Genomic DNA, 7,448 nt, shown 5'->3' with positions numbered 1-7,448 from the left:
ATTATGAGGTTGTAATGGCCATGTTTGCCCATTTTAAACAAATGTGTTTAAAAATGGGAGATGAAAAATTTCCTTGATACCGTAAGTTGCCAACAACTCCTTGGAGAGAAGATGGTAAAAGAGAAAACTAGCATTTGGTAAGCCTCACAGTCACCATCCATTGCAACAGGTTCAGCTCAATGAGTGCTCAAACAAGTTGGTGAAAGTGGGATGAGTCACTGAATCTTTATTTAATATCTGTTAATCACGGAAGAAAAAGCAACTTTGCAGTGGAAAAATGGGGCAGGAACTAAATGGTCAAAGTTACCATCACCGATAGGGTGCAGGGAGCAGATCCAGCATTACTGCTGCCCCAAAAGCATGACCTTGGCCTAATCATGAGGATGTCCAGGGCAAACCCAAACTGAGGGTCATGCTATGACACTTGATCTCCCACAGTCAAGGACAAGAAATACAAAGAAAGTTCTGGATGAAGAAGGCTGATCTCATGTGATCACATGTCGCAAGCAGCACTTGGAAGGGGTCTGGGCTCTAAGGGCAAGGAAGTCCCTTGCACTATTCTTAGAACCTTTCTGTAAAAAGCACATTATTTTGAGATAGCATTTTTTTAAAGCATGAATGCAGATTAACAATTACAGATTGTGTGAACTGTTAAAATGATGTGACATCTACACGGATGCCAGTGTGTCTCAAAAGTGCAGTCGGTGGCCCAGCGGCGTGGCCTAGTGATCCTAGTGAACGTGCTGGGATCCCATATGGGTGACGGTTCTAATCCCGGCAGCTCCACTTCCCATCCAGCTCCCTGCCTGTGGCCTGGGAAAGCAGTCGAGGATGGCCCAAAGATTTGGGACCCTGCACCTATGTGGGAGACCCGGAAGAAGTTCCTGGCTCCTGGCTTCGGATCGGCATAGCATCAGCCATTGCGCTCACTTGGGGAGTGAATCATCGGAAGGAAGATCTTCCTCTCTGTCTCTCCTCTCTGTATATCCGCCTTTCCAATAAATAAATAAATCTTTTTTTAAAAAAAAAGTGCAGTCGGATGACTGAGGTCATTCTACAAAGGGCTGTCACATCACATCAAGAGGGGCGACTCAGCCATAGCATAGCGGTTAAAGTCCTCGCCTTGAACGCGCCAGGTCAAATATGGGGGCTGGTTCTAATCACGGCAGCCCCGCTTCCCATCCAGCTCCCTGCTTGTGGCCTGGGAAGGCAGTCGAGGACGGCCCAAAGCCTTGGGACCCTGCACCTGTGTGGGAGACCCGTGGGAAGCTCCTGGCTCCTGGCTTCAGACTGGCTCAGCTCCAGCAGTTGTGGCAGCTTGGCGAGTGAACCATTGGATGGAAGATCTTCCCCTCTGTCTCTCCTGTTCTCTGTATATCTACCTTTCCAATAAAAATAAATCTTAAAAAAGAAAAAAAAAAAAGAAAGAGAGGCGACTCCCATGTCAGTCACTCACCATCAGCACTGCAGCGCGGCACTGTGGTTCCACTTAGAGTCTGCGTTTGCCACGAAGGAAGCAGTATGTTGCTGACCCACCTTGTGAACCAAGCCCCTTGACTCGACACAGATGGACACCCAGAGTCTCCCTGGCGTACAAGGCCATGAAATACAAGATGAACCTTTATGAAAAGCTGGATGTTGAACAGGAGCATGTTCTCCCTTGTGAACCACAGGTAAAGTCATGAAAGAGAGGGCAGGAGTGTGGCCCAGTAGTTAAGGTGCTCTTTAAAACACCCATGTTCCATATCAGAGATCTCAGCAGTCCCGTCCTTGCTCAGGATTCCAGATTCCTGCTCAGAAGTGGTGATCTTGATTCAGATCATTGAATTCCAGTTACCCACATGGGAAACTGGATTGAGTTTCCTGCTTCCGGCTCTGGCCTGGCCCAGTCCTGGGCACTGTAGGCACTTGAGGAGTGAGCCAGTGGATGACAGTTCACTCTCGCTCTTCTCTTTCTCTGTCTCTTCGTTTTGCAAATAAATTCATTTATATATGTAAGTGCCCAGATTGGAACATACTTATGGAGGAACTATGAATGAAAGAAATGGATTCTTGGTACCCACATGACCCGGCTTTTGTCACAAGTCGGCCCAGTAACCTCTTAACCCTTTCTGTTCAAGCTGGCATTGAATGTCCCTTGGTATTTCTACAAGCCTCAAGGACAGAGAATATCTCACCCCACCCCTAAATTCTTCACTGACTTGTCCCCAAATGAGTGCAGGTGGGACTGTTAAAAAGACAGAACAGGTAATAATTTAATAAAGATGTTTCAATAAGTGCGAGCAAAATGTTTAACACCACATTGTTTTTTTGTTTTGTTTTGGTTTTTCGTTTTTTGTTTTTTTTTTTTCAGTTTTGTTTTTTACATCCCAAGGAAAAACTCCCTTGGGTATAAAAGAGATGTTTCTGGCAGATACCATGGCTAGTGCTTATGCTTAGTAAACTGGAAAAGAAAAATCTGCTCTTGATCTTACAAGTGCTGGTCATCTGTTTCTTAATCATTCCTGCCTCTGCAAACAATCTTGGTTGGCATATCCTTCACGCATGACTTGACAAGGTTGTTCCTGCTCCTTCTACATTTTCCCTTTTTGGTGAATGCCCCTCGCGTGTTCTAGGCGACATGCTCTTTTCCTTTACTTCCTGGGCGTAAGCAGCAAGCCATGCTGTTCTGCTCCTGTTGCCAAGAACTTGCATTGCCAGAGTAAACAAGTTTGCTTGCTTTGTACGCTGCACTTCAGAGTGGCAGGAAATATGAGATCCACTGGTGTGGGGGTGGCCCAGCCTTCAGGCTGGGTGACCTGGCCTTTTGGACCACTACAGTTCACCCGTGGGAGGAACGATCAAAGCAGTCCGCAAGCGCTTCAGTGCCAGCGAAGCCCTGTCTGCTACTGCTGCTTGTTTGGGAAGCATACAAACACCCCTGCCTTGACCCACATCAGTCACTTGAGTTTGCCATACCAGTTCTTCTGTAGCACCTGGAGGTGACACCAAATATGGGACATGTACCCAGTGTTGGCTGTTGCATCTAGCTGGATTTATCTTAGGTCTCCAGAAACCCCAGTGCTCCTAGGAGTGCTGCCATGCCTGAAAAACTGGAAGCACACACATGGGGACAGAGCCCAGAGCAGGTGGAGAAGTTTCCTGAGCTCAGCAGACTCCTGAGAAACAGATCATCTGGCTGCAAATGTAGCACCTAAGGACTGTCACAGCCCTTAGGAGCAATCACCTCATTTCCAAACTTTAAAAATGCAGTGATTCATGATGTTGGTTCTCTACCACTTGGCCCCTGCCCATTTCCACATCTCCAACCACCCACAGTCTCACATTGCATGCTCCCACCAACTCTGGCAATCCCCATATGCCTTATGTTATAGCCTACCTCTGAGCTTTGCTCAGAAAATTCCTTTGCCGTGTCCACTAAAGGCCCAGTGGCCAGTACAGAGCAGACATTCAAGAATGGCCACTGAACCAAGCCAGTGAACCCCTCAACTCCCTATGCTTCATGTGGAATACACCAGCTCCCCACAATTAACTCTTTCCCAGTCTTCAAGGTTTCTTCGTGGTCCATTTTCCATTTGTGAGATACCCCATATGTCTCAGCAATGGGTTAAGCCCAACCCAGAGACATTAGATATTGGTCAACATCTTAACCTAGAGGAAATAGATTCTAGCAGTAATTAGTGGACATCACAAACACAGCCTGTACACATTTCTCAGGTAGTGGATGGAATTGGCTCATTCAGACTAAAGAATGCCAAGGATGTAACAATGTCAGTTTCTGTGCTAACAATGCACTCAGCATCATGGTTCTTTGTTGCTATGGTAACTCTGTGTTGACTCACTAGGATGAAGATTCCTTGGCCCTGGCACAGCTTACCATTAAGGCAGCCTCATGATTTATCATCCAAACTAGGATACTTCAGAAGGACAGAAGGATTAATATTAATAATTATACCAGTGCAACAGGTATAAATGGTTTAGTTCTTGGCAAATTAGGATGGATGCCCCACTTCCTATATCCCAACAGGCCCTATTGTCTCACACAAATGGACTCTCACAAGTGCTGGCTGAATGAAGGTATCTTATGTTTTTTGCTTCTCCCGAGTTTCAATTTAAGGTCCTTAAGAGTAGAGATAATAGCTAACGCTTTGTCAAGATCATCAGTAAGGTTGGATACATAATAGCTATTTTTTTAAAAAAGTGTTGACTGAATTGTGTGAGATATTGGTCCCAAGCGGAAATTCCCCACGGGTATCTGTAACTCCAAGACTGGAACTTTAGGGACTGGCACTGCATATGAACACTGGTTTGAAACCTAACTGTTCCACTTCCAACTGAGCTCCCTACAAATGGACCTGGGAAAGCAGGAGAGAATGATTCAAGTGCATGGAACCACAGTATCCTCCTGGCTCTAGGCTTCAGACTGGCCCAGCTCTGGCCATTATAGCTATTTAGGGATAAACCAGTGGAGGAAAGATATCTCTTTTCATCTCTCTCTCTTTCCCTCTCTGTAACTGTTTCCAATAAGTAAATAATTGTTAAATATAGAACTTTAAAAACCAGTGGTATCTAGAGTAGGTAAAGCTACAACCTGCAGCATTCTCTTCCCATATGGGCATGAGTCTTGTCCCTTCTGCTCCACTTCAGCAACCTGCAAACAGCCTGAGAAAAACAGTGGAAGATGGCCCAAGTTCCTGCGTTTATGGCACTCATAAGGTTTCAGCCTGGCCTATCTAGGGAATGAGCCAGTGTATGGAGGAAGATCTCTGTCTCTTCCTGTTTCTCTGTAACTCTTTCAAATTTATTTGAAATAAATGATTTCTTTAGAAAAACAGAACTTTGCTAAGAAGTAAATGCTAGAATATTTGGAACAGTGTTGGTCTATAGCATAATGGAAATAGTAACAAGTATCCCCAGATCCTATAGAAAACTAAGAAAACTCGGTGCCAGCATTGTGAAACATATGGAATGGTGATCCAAGTCCTGGATGCTCCACTTGCTGTATAGCTCCTAAGTAATGCTTGTGGATAATGCAGTGAAAGATAGCCAAGTACTAGAAGATCCGAATGGAGCTCTGGGAACCTGGCTTTGGCTTGTCACAGTACCAACTCTGGAAACTATTTGGAGAGTGAACCAGCAGATGGAAGATTTGTATGTCTCTCCTTCTCTCTCTGTCATTCTGCCTATCAAATAAATAACTAAATCTTAAAAACACGAAGAAAACTCAAATCAGTATTGAGTTCTTAAATAGATCCACAGGAGAATGAACCCGGGCTGGCTTCTGCTAAGAGAGAAGAAGGTAGGACCATCGGTGTTTTTATTGCTGCTGTTGTTGTTGTTTTTGTTTTTAATGTGGAGGCGGCACAGGGCAGAGCAACCAGGAGGGTAGCCTGCATTTCCCGTCACTCAATCTTCCTCTGAAACTAAAGCCCTGTAGGGTTTTTACTAACTTTACTGCTTCACAGTGCAGGGAGGGAGATGAGAGGGTGGGGGTGGGGTATGATTTTCTTCAGGAAAAATGGTGATAGGCAACACCAGGCTTTGGTAATCAAGGCTGACTGCAAAAGTAATCAAAAGGCAGACTTGTAGCCAATTGAACCAGGAGAGTGACGTCATTACCAGTGACTTCCTGCTGCCTCATTTCATAGACAACGACAACCAAAGCTCAGGAAAGTTATATGGCAGCCGTTTGTTGCTGCCTTCTTGGAGCATTCTTGCTGTGAGCATTTGACATTTGACTTCCCCTAGGTGGCTACTTGGACAATGCTGAGCAAATTCCAATCTTCATTCCATGACATCAATCTCTCCCCACCTCCTACCCCATTAGAAACTTTTCAAGTGTTTTTTCAAGCTAAGGACCTCCACTCCTTGTTTGGCGACTCTCACTTCTATGAGGTCCAGGGTAGCAAAGGTGAATCTGTTCTTGCAAGAGGCAGAAGCGGCACATCGAGGAGGCACCGCACGGCCTTCCCAGTGTGTAAATTTGGCTCTTGTCATTGCCGGCTCACAGTCCAGAAGACAGCAACATCTGATTTAGATATCCCCAGAATGAACTGGAGAGTCCATTCAGTCTCAGAGGACATTGAGATCATAAATTTATCACCAGAAAGCTTCACTTTAAATACTGCCATAGCTTTTATAGCCTTAGCAGCGGCCAGAAATGTCATCTTTGTAAGGTCACTGGACTTTTCCAAGACTCTCCTAATATTTCAAGAGTCCTCCTTGTCACGGAATTATGGCAGGCACCACCCTGGCATCTATCATTCAGACTGGGGACACTGAAAGGTGAAACTTATTTCCCAAAGTTACACAGTGAGCCAATATGGAAGCATAGTTTATGCCCATAACTCTATACTCAAAACCATTTCTGGAAAGAACAAGGTGAAGTGTTCTGGCTAGGGTCCAAGTTGTCATGTTCAAAAAGACTATTGTGGCACACTGCATTCATACATCCTTATCTGCCACCTTTATTTTTTAAGCAGAATGATTTTTTTTATCCAACACAATATTAAAAAAAATTAATAATGACCAAAGGTGAGAGTGACAAAGTAGAAATAAACCTAAGGGATCCCAGAAACTGACAAAATTCTAGTGCCAGTAAGGCATTAGTCAACACTTTAATTTACCTAATGAAAAACTGTGGATTGATGAATCTTTTGGAGAAAAGGTCCCAGCCCCAGCACACTGTGAGCCAAGGGCTGAGTGGAGGCATGGAACCTGAGTTCTGCAAGAGAATTAAAAATCTGAGGAGCCTTTTTCTCTTACCCTGGACAGCACAGCAGGTTAGGCATGGAGGGTTTTTCCTGCAGGGTAAAAATGTCAGAGTTTACCCTTTGTTACTGATGAGCAAGCAGAAATGAAGAAAAGCTCAGGGCACCCAAGCAGGATGACCATGGCATCCCAGAGCTTTCTTTTCCTTTATAGGAATTATTGACCATAAGCAACACCAACAACGAGCATGACCAACTAGGATCAAGGCAATCAGAGAATACAGCAGATCTGTAATGAATCTAAGGAGGCGAGGAGGAGCTAAGGAAGTCGGAGATCTGAAGAATACATGTTAAGAACCAGTCCTCTCCATTTTATTATTTGAGTTGAGTTTGGGGGATATATTTGGGAATTGAAGAAATCAATAGCTGCATGAATACCATTAAACCCATGACCCATGAGCAAAACCCCATCAAGGGCCTTCTTTGTTGTTCTGAGAACAAAGCATGCTAACTTTGGGGGAAGACCTCAGAGTTCATTGTGCGTTCCACTTAAGCAAGAGGAGGTGAAGAAAGAAGCAATGACTTGCCCCATGATCTCACAGGGAGTTAGCAGCAGCAGGCACCTGTAGGCAGATCCCTGACCGTGACCATGGCTTCTCTTCTGCCTGCACAGGGATTCCTGCCTTCTGCAGTGGCCTCTTAGACATGGAGAATTTCCCTACCTGGGAGACAGACAAG

At 44.9% G+C, this 7,448-nt stretch overlaps 1 long non-coding RNA gene across 1 annotated transcript; it reads left to right on the top strand.

Annotated features, from left to right (window-relative positions):
* Positions 1–3,835: 3,835 nt before the first annotated feature.
* LOC121146665 lies at positions 3,836–7,175 on the top strand. The gene is made up of 2 exons (XR_005882235.1): positions 3,836–4,077; positions 6,925–7,175. It is a non-coding gene; the product is annotated as an uncharacterized LOC121146665 (long non-coding RNA).
* The last annotated feature ends 273 nt before the right edge of the window (positions 7,176–7,448 follow it).

The sequence above is a fragment of the Ochotona curzoniae genome, unplaced genomic scaffold (genome assembly GCF_017591425.1).
Source record: "Ochotona curzoniae isolate NIBS_2020 unplaced genomic scaffold, NIBS_Ocur_1.0 scaffold_4505, whole genome shotgun sequence".
In the NCBI taxonomy this organism is placed as follows: Eukaryota; Metazoa; Chordata; class Mammalia; order Lagomorpha; family Ochotonidae; genus Ochotona; species Ochotona curzoniae.
This window is presented reverse-complemented; position numbering and strand designations above follow the sequence as displayed.